Below are 17,759 nucleotides of genomic sequence, written 5' to 3'. Positions count from 1 at the left end.
CAGGCTTCTCATGCCTTGGATCAACCCCACCCAAGGGAAACAAGGCCCTATAATTTTGCCGCATCACCTGATGGGGCTGCCTGAGGCTATGGCACCTCAGGGCCCAATGGGGAATGCTGATGCAGGCTGGCAGAGCCTGAGCCCCAGGGAGCCCCTGCCTGCCCATCACTCACCCAGTGATTTCTGCCCCCTCCACGCAGACCTGGGCAGGCAGTTGGGTGACTGCCACCCCCCCCCCCCAGCACCATCAGGCACTGGGTGACACCAAAATGAGGGATGCCACTGCTGGGGAGAAGTGTTTGTGGAATATTCTGCTTTAAGGGCCAAATAACTTGTCCAATTTTGGATGTTATGCAGCTTGAGCTGTGTGTGCGCTCCTTGTCTCCATTAGGTAGCCAAATAAGCTCTTTCTGACCTTATGCTACCACTAGCAGGAAAGCTGGAGAAAGGGCTTTATACATTACTATCTCCAGCAATCAGTAGAGATCGCAGTAGCCTCAGATTAACTGAGCTGCAGCCACTGAGCTGTGGCTACATTATGGTAACAACAACATCCAATGGGTTGGCAATGGGACTCTTAAAGATTAATCTTCTCCCAAGATCTCTCTTTGCCTTCACCACTTTTGACCGGGGGGGGGGGGGGGAGAACAAGGAAATGCATAGTATCATTGATCAGTGTTATCAGCAGCACCTGGCATTTGTCATTGTTATATCATTGTATGATCCATCTATTTATTTTTATTACTGCAAACCCATTTACAAAGAGAACCCTTAGAGAGGCTGTTGCTGCTGCACTGGACAGATAGTATTTACACATACTCTAAAATGAATAGTATACTCATATATGAAGAGTTTTCTATTTATCTAGGAATCAGAGATGAGGTGGGGGAATATTGTTTTTCAGACTAATAATAATAATAATAATAATAATTATTATTATTATTATTTATATCTCACCTCTCTACAAAATGGAATCGGGGCGACTACAACTTCCAGAGTCTCCCAGCCAGCATGGTCACTGGTTGATTCTGGGGACTCTAGTCCAAAAGGAACTTTTCCCACTTCTGATTGGGATATTCCTATCATCCCTCTAGCTTGACCACCACCAACGGTCCAAAGTGACTAATGCAAGCTTACTGTCTCTGATAATCTTGGCCCACATTTGGGAAGCGGCAGAATAATGGACACAAAAGCCTTTTAGAAAACACTTTTAGATGCAGACATATCAGATTCTGACTTTGGATGGTACAGAAAGTGAACAGAAATGCATGCGGAAAACTAAAAACACATTTTGCCCTCCCTTTACAATTTTCCTGCTTCTTTTTTCTGCCCCTGTTATTATAGCTGCCTTCAGAGAGACCAAGTAATATTTGTGGGTGAAAAGTGATTGCCAAAGGAGATCACTTCTGAGAAGGAAATTTTTCTTCTGGCTTCAAGGACCTGTCCTCAAATTTCCTGAACCTTTGAATGCCTGGCTGGCGGTCTGCAGAACTAGAACATCTAATCTCAGGGCTGAGGGTTGGTTTGTACAGACAGAAACTGAAGAAGCAATATTTACAGAGGTCAATGCAAATATTTTACACTGGAACAATTTGCTTTGCCTTTGGTTTAGCAGAAGACAAACACCTCAGCAGCACATTAAAAAGCCATCAAATCTCACATGTAGTCTTGCTGGCATTAAAAGCAAACATGGGTTGAAGCAAAGGAATACATTGTCTTTAGATGATCCCACTACTGGGTTAGGATAAGATTACTATTAGGATGCTGTAAGAGCAGAGAAAACAGCCTTTCCCCCCTAAAACCTTCTGGTCAGTGGAATAACATAACTCTAAGGCTCTTAGCGGCTAACACACCACATCTTGGAAGGCAGGGATTGGGAACCTCCAGCCATATAGGAAGATATGATTGTCAGGGATTCCCTATCCAGCCTGCAAGCTGCTTCTAAGATTCGAGTGCTCTGAGATAAGAGACCAACTACCTGAAGACTGGAAAGGTCTTACATGGATGTGACCTCTGGTTTACAGTTTGGTTTGCAGGAAGATTTGCAAGAAGTACTCCATTTTCAGGAAATAAGTGCTGGTTTGTAGCTTAAGTGTCATTGGGATTGTGCTTTGCCTCACCCAGTGCTCTTTGTTCTCAATTAAAACACCCAAAGATCTTTTCCACATTGGGATTTATCCCCCTACCCCTAATGCACAGTCTCTATCCCTGTTGTAGGAAGAACAGATGGAGAGGGAGATGTGACTGATATATATTAAAGCTGTAAATATAGTTTAAATAACATGATCTTGCTATGCAGGTGCGAGAAAACCACAGCTGCTGAAATCCATCAGCACATGGAGCCAGTGTGATGCAGTGGTTGAGTATTGGACTAGGACTATGGGAGACCAAGACATGAATCGCTGCTTGGTTGTGGAAGCCCACTGCATGACCTTGAGTAAGTCATGCCCTCGCATCCTTAGAAGTCAATGGAAAACCTCCTCTTATTAAATCTTGCTAAGAAAAATCTATAATAGGATTGACATACTTTGGCATCAATTTGGAGGCATGTAATGACCACCAGAGGATACAGGAGACCCCAGTTCTGTGCCTCTTATATTCTTTTCCCTGGAACCATAAGATTTTTTTAAAAAGTCTTATAGTCTAGCTATATGGTTGGGATACTTGAAGAATTAGAACTCTGTTCATTCATATAGAAGATATTTGAATATTATGCGGAAGTTAATTCTTCACTGAATAGTACTTCTTTATTGTTGCCACTCAGTTCTTGGGAGCTTATCACAATATGTGCTGGAATATTATTTGGAAAGAAAATAAATATATATGGATGGAATTCTCTATTGCAGTCCATGTTACATAACTTTACACGTAGCAGAAGCACTAAGAAACTGTTAGTAAATTGCGAATATGTGTATCAAGGTACCGGTCAGTGTGTGTGGATGCTCATTGTGCATCAGTCCCAATGTGCATAAGTCTCATTTTGCATTAGTCATTTTGGGCAGTCCCTATGTTGTTATGTAATAGCAGTCCCTTGATGAATATGGACATTATGGAACTGCTCAATTCTATTTGCTACAGATGTTTGGCCACTTATGAAGACATAAGTTCCCAGGTGAATTCTGGCCTATAAGTATTTAAATGTATATTTTGAGAAGATTAATGTGGAAATTAGTAATTAATAATGCAGGGGGGGAATAATAAAGAATGGAATAATTCACTCATTCTTTGTAATGCTGTTATTTTCCAGATGTTTTGTAATACAACCTTCAGAATCTCTGACTATTGATCATGCTTGCTGGAGCTTATAGGAAATGTAATTCAAAAGACCTGAAAAGCATTATGTTACCAACCCCTACATTATCTATTAAAGGATATTAGCCACTTTGTTGGTGGTGTTGTGTGCTTTCCAGTCATTTCAGAGTTATAGTGACATTAACATGAACCTATCATTGGGTTTTCTGGAATTGACAATAAGTGACTTGCCTAAGGTAGGAAGTGATATTCAACAACTGGATTTACCCTGCTGACCCCTTCCCAGCTGTTTTAGCTTCTTTCACTGACTATAAAACAATTATTCTATACTACAGAATCAACTGATTAAAAACAGAACAACCATTAAAAAGGTTGTTCTTTTAAATTATCATTATTGATAGTCCAAGAGGAATCAAAACAATATTCTAGAGATTGATAATTTAGCATTGTAGAGGCAAAGAAATTATCTGCTTTAAAACAAAGAACCAAAGGGGCCATTCGGACTACCTTTTACCCCGGATCAGAAACCGAATCTTGCACATGAAGTTCATACTGGCCCCAAATTTATCACAAGCGAATCAGAGGCTTTCACAACCATTTTGAGGCAAATGCCCCTTAGCACGGGTCATTTAGAATCAGGGTAAAAGCCGTCTCTTTTGAAAAAACCCAGGTTCAGCGAATATGTACTTGCCCCTGATCATGATCGGGGCAAGTTCAGGGGAAGGATTTAGGTCAGAGGGAGGGCAGTGGGCAGAGCATTGCCTCCCCTTCATCGGGGTGAAGGAGGAGGAGGAGGAGGACGGAGCCGGAGGAAGAATGGAAAAAAGGGGAATCAGGGTGACAGGCTGCAAAAAAGGGGGATCGGGGTGACTGATGGAGGCTGCAAAGGGCAGTTAGAGGGAGGGCAGAGGAGGGAACTGGAGACAGTGGAGGAGGAAGATGGAGGAGCCGGGGGTGAAGAAGGGGGCCATGGAGGGCATTCTATAACGGAGCAGGAGGAGAAGGAAGGAAGGAGCAGGACGAAGGTTCAATTCAGGGCAGGTCAGAGGGAGGGCACAGGACTGAGCAAGCCTCCACTCTCGCACCAAGCAGCTTTCCCTTTTTTCTTTTTTCTTTTTTAAAATTATTTTTGTCAAAAATGTGCATGTTTTTTGCTTCAGGTAGATATATATATATAGGTGTGTTACAGACCACTTGAAAGCGGTGGTCTGCCGCTGCTGTCATTAGCGGCGCCGAGGAGCCCCAGCAGCCAAACCACGAGGCTCCCCGGCACCGCAAAAAAGAAGCACGAAAATGGCGCTTCTTATTGCAGTGCACTAATGACGGTGCAATGCGCCAATGGCACACTTGCAACGTCATTAGCACCGCGCAACGTGCAGACGCTAAGTGTCCGCTATGTCAAGATGGCAGCGCCCGTGTAGAACGGGTGGTGCCCTTTTGTACGTTCTGCAGGATTTACTAGGGTTAGGGGCGTGCGTAAAGCACGCCCTTTCTTAACCCCAGTACGGCCTGGGGATGTACTTCATGCCCGTGCGGAACGGGCCATAGATAGATAGAATGTGGCTGCCTGCCTATTCACTTTCCTTTCATTTCCTCGCTTCCAGCACACACTTTGCAAGAGGCTTTTTTCCTATGCGAATGCTACAATGCGAATGTTACAAACGTTTCTCTTTCCAATTTGGCAAACTGATACATGGTTTTGCTACTGTCTCTAAGGAATTCAGGAGTAGCCTAGGAAAAGCAATAGATGCATGGCATTTCTGGTATTCCGAGGTCAGGAATTAATTAATTAATTAATTATTACATGTGTATGAAGCTTTCTGGGGTGGCAAGGAGGGAGAATGCAGGATGCAGAGATGGCACTAGCTTGCATTTTGGGGCAAACGGGGCCAAGGGAAGATCCATAACCTGCAGTGATCCAAACCGCCACAACAGAAACAGGAGGGTTTTAGGTTTGACAAAATGTGCGCATACTGGTGCCTGTTTTTTTTTAAAAAAAAAGGAGGGGGAAAGCACACTTCTGATGGCCCAATGAGTGCAGGAAACGTCACCTATGACAAGCGTGGAACTAAATTTGATTGACAGCAAGGTACCTTCACCTTAACCCGATTTCTCCGAGAGGGCATTCAGGGCTAAAATACCCTGATAAGGTATAGTCAGCACTTGCTTCTGGAGGGATGGGTGGGTGGGTGGCGGAAACTGAATCTTCCCAGTTCCTTCCAGCACAAAAAGGTCAGTCTGAATGGGGCCAAAATTAGTTTTTTGTTTTGTTTCGTTCTTAATATGGACAACAACAATAACATTTATCAATCAGAAATGTGTACATTTCAGAAATACAGAAATGTATATGAGCCATACACACTGAAAGAACCTTAATCCTTTGCTTGTAGATTTTAAATTCCTACATGGTATATACCAGGCTAGCAAAGCTGCCAAGTAATGGGGGAAGTTAAAGAACAGGCCTTAAATACCAGGACCTAAGGCTCGTAATGAGTCCATGCCTAAACTGGTAGCCAATGGAAGGATCTATGAGAGGAAGCGGCATATGAGTATTTAGGGAGATTTTAAAACAACTCAAACAGTATTGTTCTGGATTAAAACCAGAGGAATATGTTCAGGAAGGAAAAACTGCCCATAGGCTATTACAAGAGTCTAGATGTGAAATAACCAAGGCCTGGACAAGCAGATGGGCAGTTAAAAACCTACAGATCCTCTGGATGTTCAAAAGATGGAAGTTACATACCTTTGCAGTTGTACGATAAAGGGGCCTAGGGGAAGATGATAATCCAGTAGGACCCCATGTTTTTTTGGCAAAAACTAAGACAGGGACCAATGTGTAACCCTGTAAACACAATAAAGGGCATGAAGGGACTAGTGGGTTAACTTTAAGGGGGGATGTCTTTGTTCAAGTGTGATGAGGCAAACTAGCATCAGCAAGGAAATGAGAACTCATCAGGCCATTTTGCCTTTTTTGATGGTAACTCTATATATTAAACAGATGGAAAAGTAACCAACCCACAGTTGTGTGTTATTGTAAGACTGGAAGAGAAGTTTCCTTTTGAGACTTTATTTTCTCTTTGCCTGAACAGATATAAAATGAAGCTGAAGAAAGGACTGTTGTTCACTTCCACAATCTTTATATTAAATCTTCCTTCGAATGAATGGATGTCGTGTCAATTACAGCTCTATCAGAATATTTTCACATTTTTGTGGATGTGCCAAAGAATATGCAATTTATGGAAATGCTGAGAAGTACTTCAGGGGTAGATAGGCGATATCCTACTATTTGCATCTTTCCTGGCTCCTACTTCAACAAGGTAAAAAGAGACCACTCGAACAGGTGAAGGGCATAATAAGCAGAGAACGTTCCCAAGAAGGAAAATACTGCATGAATTATATTTACAACCATTGTGGGGAATGTTTTTTAAAGGTCTTGAAACACATCACCTAGCCTTGAATTTGCAGGCCTAATTTCCACAATCTCTTTCTTTTATTCATAAATTCCAATGATGCAAATAGTAAAAATACATAGAGTAAGAAAATACCAAATAAAACATTATGAGACCACTGTGAGAACCCAATCTGATATAATTAATGATCCAGCAGTCGAAAAATAATGGGTGAGAGGAGCTACAAAAGAACTTATTGATTAATTCTAAGGACGAACAGATGTCTTTTATTAAATGTTATTATTTTTCTACTGGTTTGCTGTGCCCTCACTTCTGTTTTCACTGCCTTTCCGTTTAATTTGGAGAATTTTGGAAGATAATTAACTGTAGCATGAACAGTTGGCTGAAATCTTATATTCACCTTGTCGCCTTATATTTTTACATCAAATGCATATGCATAATGGACTGGAATAACATCAATATGGAAGTACAGTGCGTCCTCGCCTTACGCGGGGGATCCGTTCTGGATCCTGCCACGTAAGGCGAATTCCACCTATGCTCGAGCCCCACTGGAAACAATGGGGCTTGTGCGCGGCGGCGCGTGCGGGGCGCAATGGGCACGTGTGCCCATTCAATTGAATGGAACGCGCCGCCCCTTCTGCCCCGTGCGCGCCCCACGGCTTGAGCGCGTATGCTCAAGGCCACGTATGGCGCACCCGCGTATGGCGCAGGCGCACTGTATACAGGTATCAACATTGTGTGATATCCAATACCACACTTCATTCCATGTTCAGGAAGGGAAAGATGGAGATGAACAAGTGGTATTGCTTGGAACTGTTTGGCTTCTGTTGTTTCATGAAGATGGGCTTGTGGCAAGTGATGGGTTGTGCCTCACAGCAGTTGGCAGTAATATTTCACAGATCTGATCAGGAAGATTTGAAACTGGGTTAGGTGGAGAAGTGAGACAGTATTCTTGAGGGCAGGAGTTCATCATGTGCTAAAGATAATAGCCCATATATTATAGACAGAACTTGGTGAAAAGTACAAGAACCAAACATGGAGAGGGAGATAAAACTTAAATAAGCAGCTAGAGAGAATGACCCATGGTCTTATCTGTTTCTACTCTAATGCTCAGAGCATGGAAAATCAGCTCTCTGTGTCCATGGATTCTGTATCCATAGATTAAAGCATACATGGCTTGAAAATATTCAAATTAGTTTTTCCAAAAAGCAAGCCTTGAGTTTGTCATTTTATATAAGGAACACCACTTGATTATGGCATTATATATAATAGGACTTAACTATACATGGGTTTTGGTATTCATAAGGGATGGAACCAAACTTCAGTTTATACCAAGGGTCTATAGTATCTCAAAGATCTTTACACCTGTGAAGTGATCCATGACTTAAATCCTGGTAACCAGGTTGAGAACATCTGGGTGAAATTTTAGGGAGAGAGAAACAACAAGAATGCCATTGTGGAGGTCTACTACAGACCCTCAAGGCAGACCGAGGGCTTGGGTGATGCCTTCCTAGAACAGATGACCAAAAGTTCACAAAGGAGAGATGCAGTAGTAATGGGAGATTTCAACTGTTCTGATATTTGTTGGAAATAAACAAGAATATAAGGTCCAACAAATTCCTCATCTGCCTTGCAGACAATTTTGTTGTTCAGGAAGTAGAAGAGGGAACTAGGGGGCCAAACCGATGGCCAGAAAAGCCAGCTTCCAGGCAGCTTGGGGCCATGGTGTTTTGATGCTGCAAACCTCCAAGATTCCTGAAAGATGCCCAGCTTGAAGCCACCCTGGATTTGCAGCAGGACCACCTAAGGCAGCCCTTTACCAGCCTAAATCTGAGCAGATATTTTCTAGTGTGGCCCCAATCTGCCCTTTTGGGGCAGTCTGTTTTGCTTCAGGGGATCTTGTCTTTTAGATCTGATCCTAACCATCAGAGGTCCAAAACACAAATATAATCCAGTTTGAGACCACTTTAACTGCCCTGGCTCAGTGCAAGGGAATTCTGGGAATTGTAGTTTATTGTGGCACTAGAGCTCTTTGACAGAGAAGGCTAAATGTCTCAGAATCACTACAGTTCCCAGAATTCCCTTGCACTGTAGGATGGGGGACACTCAGCTTGACAACAGTACATGGGAAAGGGATTTAGGGGTCTTAGTAGACCACAAGTTGAACATGAGTCAACAATATGATGTGGTAGCTAAAAAGCCAACTGATTCTAGGTTTTATCAATAGGTGTATAATGTCTAGACTGAGGAAAGTAATAGTACCACTGTATGCTGCTATGGTCAAACCTCACCTGGAATACTGTATCCAGTTCTGGTCACCACAATTCAAGAGGGATATTGAAAAGAACTTCCTGGTGCTAAGAGTATTTGACAATAGAATATGCTGCCAAGGAGTATGGTGGAGTCTCCTTCTTTGATGATTTTTAAACAAAGGCTGGATGGCCACTTGTTGGGAATGTTTGGATTATGTATTCCTGCATGGCAGGGTGTTGGACTGGATGGCCCTTGTAGTCTTTTCCAATTCTTTGATTCTGATGTTCCAGTGCCACCTCATAAGCACACTGAACAGGAAAGGGATTAACATAAAATCAATGTTTGCAAAAGTATATTTGTGTACTGCAACTCCAAGAATCCCTATAGTAGGCCAAAAATTAACTTTTGTAAGATCCGAATAGAACCTGGCAGATGATTCAAAGAATAAATGGATATTATGGTCTTTCATTCATTGGGAGCCTTTCTGCTATGCTTCTATTGGAGCCAGCAACAGTAGAAGCAGTGGTTATATTGCAAGCAGCTGACACAATTATTAGTCATTTAGAGTCAGCCCATGGAACTGAAGAGACTCCAGCTGTTTCTGCAGTTTGATCACTCACAAACTGGGAAGGTCCTATGTTGATCCTGACCTGGGTTAACTAAACCTGGGTCAACCAATTGTTTTCACCAGATGAATGATTGGGACCTTTAATCTTTTTGAGAGAGAGAGCCACCCTGCAGAGAAAACCTTTTGAAAAGTTTTAATTTCAGCTGTGGCTCAAGTGTCTCATGGAACCTGTTTTTTAAAACTCACAATGTTAACTTGCAATGTTTTCTTCAACAAAATACAGAATGTTTTTAACAGGTGTAAACAACGAGGTTGTTACCATAGTAAGTTGCTTAATAAAAATAACTTTGAGGTCTCCACCTATGCAAATAGCCTTAGGCAAATTCAGAACAATCTATTTTGTTGTTTTTTTAAAAAAAGCACAGATGTTTGGAGCCTGGTTTTTTTAAATATAAAATATACCCAGGAGCCATCATTTATCTTGTCCATGTAGAAAGGTTCCTTTCCAGGTAATCTGAACCTCTTTGTCAGATAAACTACTTATTAGGTTACAGTTTGGGAATTAGCCATAGCGCCAGAGGGTAAAAATATTTTGTTTAATAGCAAGCTGGTGGAATGTACTTGCTGTGCTGGCATAATCTCTTTTTAAGGTAATGTCAGTTGAAGACAGAGATAAGATGTTCCTCACAATTACATTCTTTTTCTTTCTATCTTTTGCTTTTTACATTTGCATCTTTTGCATTTTACATTACACAAGATCTGGTAAGTTAGTATGCGCAAAACAGAACAGGCTCAGTAAATTTTTTTATTTCCATACACCATAAAAATCAACATTTTCACTCAAGCCATGTAGAATGTAAGTTTATAAAAATGCTTTCAGTCTGAACCACACAGTATCAGTGATGTAGTCATTCACTTGTTTATTATTCCCTTTATATTTTCCCCTCTTCCCAGGAAGACACATGGTTCCATGCCAGTCTTCCATCCACTGACTTGGCTCAGACCCACTCACCTTCAGAAGATTTGCTTCTTCATACATAATGTTTTCAGATCATGCCATAGGGCACAAATGGACAATCTGTGCCTCTCTGTATATTTGGCCTAATTTCAAACTTCCTCTTCAAGAAATCAGTTCAGTTATATCACTGATGGGGGAAAAAAGCACACCAATACTGTGTTGTAGTGATTTGAGCATTGGGCTAGGATTCTGGAAGATGAGGGTTCAAATCTCTGCTCAGCCATGGAAACCTACCAAGAGACCCTGGACAAGTCATACTCAGCATCAAAGGAAGGCAATGCCAAACCTCTACCATAGGGTTTATCAAGAAACCCCTATGGTAGAGTCACCTTAGGGGTGCCATAAGTCAGAAATGACTTGAAAGCACACAACAATAAGCAAATTTAGAATTCCAAGCCTTACAGCTCAAGGTCCTCCTCAAACTACAAACTCCAAGATTCCTTAGGCAGCAGAAATGGCAGTTAAAGCAAAACCATAACACTGTATTTGTGTAGTTTTGCTACATATTTGTAGGATTTTGCCAAACTTCCTCATGATTTGTGTTAAATCTTTACAACACACATGATCATTTAAAAAAAAAAGAATTCAAAATTCATCCATTTTTATTGAATAAATATTTCACGGAGTGAAAAGTAAATGAAAGGATTACCACGTTTATACTGATTCCTAATACAAAATGTGTGGAAAATTCCTGATTCTGAAGCAGCCACCACTGATTAACAATCTGGGTGCAGTCTAGTAGAAGTATTTCCTGGAAAACTCTATTAAAATAAATGAACTTGCTTAGAAGATGTTTTGCCAAATTCCCACTGGTTTTAACAAAGCTGAAGATGTCCTGGACTATGTTGCTATGCATTGCCTTTGGCAAAGACAATGCAACTGAATGTAGATTCATATGACTATTTTACACTTTAGAGAGCTTTGAACATAGTTTTCATGCACATCTAGAATATTACGTTGGAAAAAAATAATAAACGATGCCTTTGTCTTCTTTAGAAAAGAATGAAGAGAAAATGAAATGCATGTCATATGGTGGAAATATGTTAAACTTCAAAGAAGAAATTAGAACTAATTTTAAGAACTGCAACAAGTTTCTGATTTTCTGAGGTTTGAACATTAAGCCAGATTTAATGTTATAAAACATTAATATGTATTTCTATTGTAACTCATAATGCAGAAGGAATGTTTTTTGGGGGGATGCACATCATAAAACTTCATAAAATTTTCCCTGTGGCATTGTGTAACACTCTGAGGTGGTAGGTCCTTTAGTGTTCTTTAAATTATGAAAACAGTGCTTAATAAATAGAGCCACCAAATTCCATCAATTAATCTGATACTTTATTTCCATTTTGCAGAGGGAACTGCCTCTTCTTATGCAGACAAATACCAACAGGAAGATTTAAAAAGGAGGAACTAACAGAAAGTTTGTAGAAGTACAACAACTAGAACCACACAAACATGCACACACATACATACAAAAACGTTGGTGGGAGGAATGCCTCTGAGAGAACCCTCTAAATATTCCAGGAAAAACTAAGCATGCTCAGTGGGTTCAAAATGTTGTCAAGCCATTGGAAGTGAGAAACTAGGTAGGAGAGGGGAATGGAATTGAAAGAGAGGAATTGGGTGGAATAGGGGAAAGGAAAAAATGGTCACTTTTTCATCAACTTGTACTAAAATAAGAGCAGATGCTTACCACAACTGTAGCACACCTGTCCAACAGTTGTCCAACAGCAGATATGTAAACAATGTATACAGTCCCAAAATTATGAACAGCAAATTATAGATTTCAGAAATGCGTACTAATTAATCTAATAGACTACACACACCTCACCTAAACCACAAAAGCCTCCTGCACCCAAGGAGCTACACATACCACTATGTGCCTACATGTTTGCTTTAAAAGAGAGAGATTGAAATGCAGGTTCAAACAACTTTTCCTTTCTCTTTCTTCTCAACAGTTCAAGGCTCAAGGACTGAACAGCAATAATTGAAAGAATGAGACATCAAAGATTCAAGAGCTATAATGACTAACTGGGACCTAACTGTTCATTTTATCCATAGACACTCTGAGAGCTCTTTATTGTACCATCTGCTCTAGGTGCTCTAAAAATATCTTAGGCCCTCCTAAGCAAGGTGTACACTCCATTGAAGTATGAATCAGACTGGGCTGTATATTCAGAGAAAATGAAGCCACAGATGCAAACATCAGGAATAAACTCTTTCAGAACATGGTCACAAAAAACTATGATTAAAGCTTCTGTCTAGTCTTTTTGGTTGTATAGAACCATATTTTGCCAGATGCAAAACAGCTGAAGCTGAACTGAACAGTTCTGCTGAAGCCAAGAAATTTATGAAAAAGGCCTAGATCTCAGGTGTTACGATCTACAACCTTTTGCAATGATTGCGCACCACTCAGCAGCAATAAATAATGCACTTAAATTTGAATCTCTTTTCCTTCTGGATGTCAGCCCACAAGTAAATCGTTTCCTTTCCAAATCCTTAGGCTTGGTAAAAATGAAGATGAAGGAATTGTGTGTATACACTTAATTGGGAAGAGCAAATGATGGACTTTGACTACAGTACAAAATCTCAGAGACTTGGGTGAGGTACAGACCTCCCCTTTGGGGCGGTCTGATCCCTCCTCCGCTTTTTGCTCTGGATTGAGGCCAGGGCATCCTCACCGGCAGCCCTACGCCTCCAATCCAGAGTTTTTCCGGGCCACGGAGAAGCGGAAAAATGCACAGAAAAGGGGTGTCCTTGGGGCTTCGTGTCCCTGGACACCCCAACAGCTAGAGCCATGGGAGAAAGGGGCCATCCAGCTCCTTTCTCCTTGGCATTGTTCCCACGGCTGTTTGGTTGCCGCAGGAACGATACACATGGCGAAAAGGAGCTCCATTTCGGAACTCCTTCCTGTGCCACAGCCAGGCTGCCATAAGTGGCCTGGGGTGGCATGGAGATGTCACGCACATGCTGCGCTGTTTGGACGTGGCGCATGCATGACTTCGTCATCATGCACCCTATATGGATGGCGCCACGTAATGATGGTGTCATCCACATGAACTAGAGTTAGGGAGTGTGCGGTTGATGTGTGCTTCCTAACCCTTGAATTGGCACCGGTATGCTGCTTAATGGTGGTCTGTACCATGCCTTGGACAGAAATCCTACACAGTCAAGCATAGCATAAGAATTCTGCATATGGAACTCTGCTGCATGTCCCCTGTCATCAGCTTCAGGACTCACTGTGTTGCTATGATAGTCCCTCCCGCAATGCCCTTTCCATGGTGGGGGGAGGGGGGTTGGAGAAGCATTTGGCTCTGTTTTCATAGCCAGACACAAATTCAGGATGTCTTCTGCCAAGCTCCATTGAGATCTTCCAGCAGGCTGGTGATATCATCAGTCTGCATTTGCCCATAGGAACACAGCCAGATGAAGCTAGATGCTTCTCCAATCCTCTCTGCTCTCCATCAGCAACATAACGGCCATGGAGGAACTATTACATTGCAGCAGTGAGTCCTGAACGTGAAAGAAGAAAGGGAATACCAAACTCCACAATAATAACAGCATACTCAAGAATAAGGTAGACTTATGCTTGCTTATGTCACTAACAAGGCGCCCTCCTGTTTTATTCTACAGCACTCTACATGCTTGAATTTTAAAGGAAGTAGTAGAAGAAGAGAAAAATACATTTCATGTGCAACATATAATTCTTTATTATTGTGTAACCTTTAGCACTGAGTGATGTGATCATCCATACGGAGAATGCATCCTAGACACATGCTCTAAACAAAGAGCAATAGTGTTTGGAGTTGTATGTTTTCCTCCTGTCCAGTCAAATAAGGAGCCAACTTCCAGGAAGTTTGGTCACACTCCTGGCTTTACTAGAGAGCTTTTCAAACATGTCTCAAATGTGCTCATATGGGTGGTCTACCTACCACAGGATTTCCAGCAGTAAGCTACTTTGTTTACCAGTGCAAGTATGATAACAAACTGTGTATACAGGCTGAAAACAGATTTTATTATTGTTAGTAAGAAGGAAGAAAATAATGAACCATAACAAAATGTATCTGTCTTTTGCAAAACATATTGTTCTTTTGCATTTACTTAAAAACAAACACACACATTTCAGTTAAGCCTGGCTCTTCTCTGTAGAAAGACAGATGTTAACTGGTCATTAGTTTTTTTGAAGAAAACAGAGATGACTGATTCTTAATCTTAAAAATAAATAAATAAAATACATGGCCATATGTGGGCAAGTGTTTCGGGTCAAGATGGTAAGCAACAATATACAAAAATAAAACTGATTATACATGCCTTTGAAATATAGTGGGGGAAAGGAATAAACACCACTATGAAAAACAATACTACCAACTACTTTGAAAGAATATACAACAATGCTGGTTAAAATTCAGTTTTGGCCATCATTTATAACAATGCTGGCTAAAAGTCAATTATCTTTGCTTGTCTATTCATGGAGTCATTTATCAGCATCCTTCTTCATGGTTCTGTAGTGGGATGTTCCGCAGAATACAGATAAGCTCTTACTAGCGTTGAGTTCTGCTAAGCCACAATTTCTCAGGATCTGCAAACATTAGGTTTTTTTGTTTAGTATTTATACATACACACACATATATAGAAAACATTCAGGGGTAGTTATGTTGGCCAAAATCTTCTGATGCAAAAACATGGAGACTTCTTGAGGAATTCATTGTTCTCTGTCTACAAAAAGGCCTGTGACCTCACTGGAATGGGGATATATTGGATTGCAAAAGAGGGCTCCCTGTTGAAATGAAAATGGACTTTAAATTTCCTGGACTTTGAAAATCTCCCTATTGCCACATGCCAGAAAGAGGAGGAGCCTGCCTGCACAAAATATATCCTCCCCACTATACTATCTTTACTCAGGACTGAAAAAACATGCAGGCATCTGACTAACATCTCCAATTGTTTTTTCCCCTCCTGTTTGGTTTGTAACGTCTTGCCTGATGAGGAAGCCCATGGAGCTTCAAAAGCTTGCAACAAGTGTGCATTTTGGTTGGCCAATAAAGGTAGCCCTGATGGATTTGTTTGTGTGTGTGTGTTGTTGTTGTTGTTGTTGTTGTTCTGTGAACTGAAATAATTTTTCTTCCATTCAAGATGGAAAAGTCCTACTGTTTGCAAAACCACTGGATACAGTCCCCATATTTCCTTGATATTTCAAGGAAAGGTCATCGGCCTTTCAAACTACAGAGGCTCATTGCTAATTCCCATGCAACAAATTTCTCCAGCATGACTCCCTTCAGATGTTTTAGACCACAACTTCCATCATTATGTATTAATAACCAACTAAGGCTCCTGGGAGTTCAGTTAAAAGGTTTTGGAGTAATAGTGAGGGGGAGAGGGGGAGAGAAGGAGACTGATACCACGTGAGTGCTCAATATTGGGACTGTTATAGACTGTCACTATCACATCTGTAGAGTAATGGGGTGGCTATGCAATGTTTGCTTTTTGATCAGGTTTTCTGTCAATGAAAATATGCCCTCTAACAATAGCCAAAAGTGATGTTCTCTTGCTAAAATTGCAAGTTGTTTTTATGCAGCTGTGGAACAGCTACCCGTTGGAGCTGGGAAAAGCAACCTTGTTACACTGTGGCATTAAGAGGGAATTTAAAGTTTTGGGTCATTGTGGTGGTTGGTATCCCCTTCCACCATATGCAACAGCCAAAGCCCTCCTGTTTGATCATATAGCTGTTGCATCTCTCCCATGGCCTTTTCAGTGGCTGATGTGAAACAGAGGACTCAGGGAACTGATTGATTATCCCCCCCCCCCCCCCAGCCAGATGCAGAACAATGAAATCTTAAACTTCAGATTCTGGGGGATCCTTGTAGATCTTGGCAGAAGAGATCATTGGTCTATGTCTAGCTACACCGAGATAGCCAGAGGCTGCTTTAATCCCACCCCTGCTCTGCACCAGCTGCTGAAGAGGCATGGGTGGGGCTTCAGAGGCTAAAAAAGTGGGAAAAGGTTGAGAGGAGAGTTGCAATGTGGTTCTGCCTGGATTTTAGCCTATAACTCCCAGAATTCCCTTGTCAGCTTGCCCGTTGGCTGGATGAGGGAATCTATGAATCAGAGTTTGAAAGAGTAATGCTTCAAAGCTTGTTTTTTCCCCCAATATGGACTTCACTTTGTACAACTTTGAACTGCCACTATGTCCATTTTTAAAAAAAAATTGTAAAGATTTCTTAATAAACCCAACTTGCTTAGTGCAAAACTACATATCTGTAAGGAACGGCTGTTTAAGAGCACATGTCTAAATGAACATGATGGCAAAGGACCAGCTAAGCCAATGCTAGGCCAGTTGAAGCTGTGCTAAATTCACCCCCTTCCCAGCCTAAGGGTATTGGAGAAGGACAACCTGGCCTACTTTGTGCCTGCATTGTGGTTGTGCCCCTGGGCTGAAGAAGGTTTGGATTTGGCATGACATGGCTCCTCTCTCAACCTGTCTTTTCTCTGTCGCCTCCTCCTTTGGCTTTTCTGCCCACTGATCTTAGCCAACAGAGCAGTGCTTCTGGCAGATTACTTTGTCTGCAGATCTCTGAAATCAGCTGTCAGAAAAGGCCAACAGAAAGAGAGCTAAGAAATGTCTTGTGCCTATTCCAAACTCTATACAGAAGAGTCATAATTTTGAATTGTCATTGGTACTTACTATAGAAACAGGCAGCAAGTGTGAAGTGTCAGGTGCTGAATTCTCCACTGAACATAGAACTTCAGAGGGGGTGGGTAGGAACTGTACAGGAAGACTTCAAAATACCTGAAAATAAAAATGTACTCTAAAATTATCTTTCCAAACATTATCAACATGCCACATGCCAACTGCCTTCAAGATTGTTCTCTCAGCCTGGGAGAGGTTTCATTTAAAAAAAAAAATCCTATACATACAATTTGAGAACTTAATAATGCTTCTATACTTGTCACTTTGTATGTGTTAGAGGATCCAGCTGAAATGTACACAATAATGAATCTGGCAGACTATTTATACAAGTGAAACGTGGTGAAAAGTTCAAGCAATATCCAAGGATCTCTAAATATGGAAGTACCTGCCAAACCTCTGACAGCAATACCACAGCAATCTTTTAGTGTAAAACATTCAACAGCAAAAATGAAGAGGTAATTGAATAAAGCTTGCATAGGTGGATAATAATCTTGTTTATCAAGTTTTTTCTTCACTGTCCTTCCCTCTCCACCCTCCCACCCAAACAGAAGGGCCGGGGAATTATGT

General features: G+C 41.3%; 1 long non-coding RNA gene across 1 annotated transcript; it reads right to left on the bottom strand.

The window, feature by feature from the left end:
• Window positions 1-14,496: 14,496 nt before the first annotated feature.
• On the bottom strand, window positions 14,497-17,291 carry LOC121924892. The gene is made up of 2 exons (XR_006102753.1): window positions 17,187-17,291; window positions 14,497-15,083 (listed from the first exon to the last, which is right to left on the bottom strand). It is a non-coding gene; the product is annotated as an uncharacterized LOC121924892 (long non-coding RNA).
• Window positions 17,292-17,759: the final 468 nt, after the last annotated feature.

The sequence above is a fragment of the Sceloporus undulatus genome, chromosome 3 (assembly GCF_019175285.1).
Source record: "Sceloporus undulatus isolate JIND9_A2432 ecotype Alabama chromosome 3, SceUnd_v1.1, whole genome shotgun sequence".
NCBI classification, from domain to species: Eukaryota; Metazoa; Chordata; class Lepidosauria; order Squamata; family Phrynosomatidae; genus Sceloporus; species Sceloporus undulatus.
The sequence above is the reverse complement of the archived record's forward strand: the minus strand, read 5'-3'. Positions and strand labels throughout refer to the sequence as shown.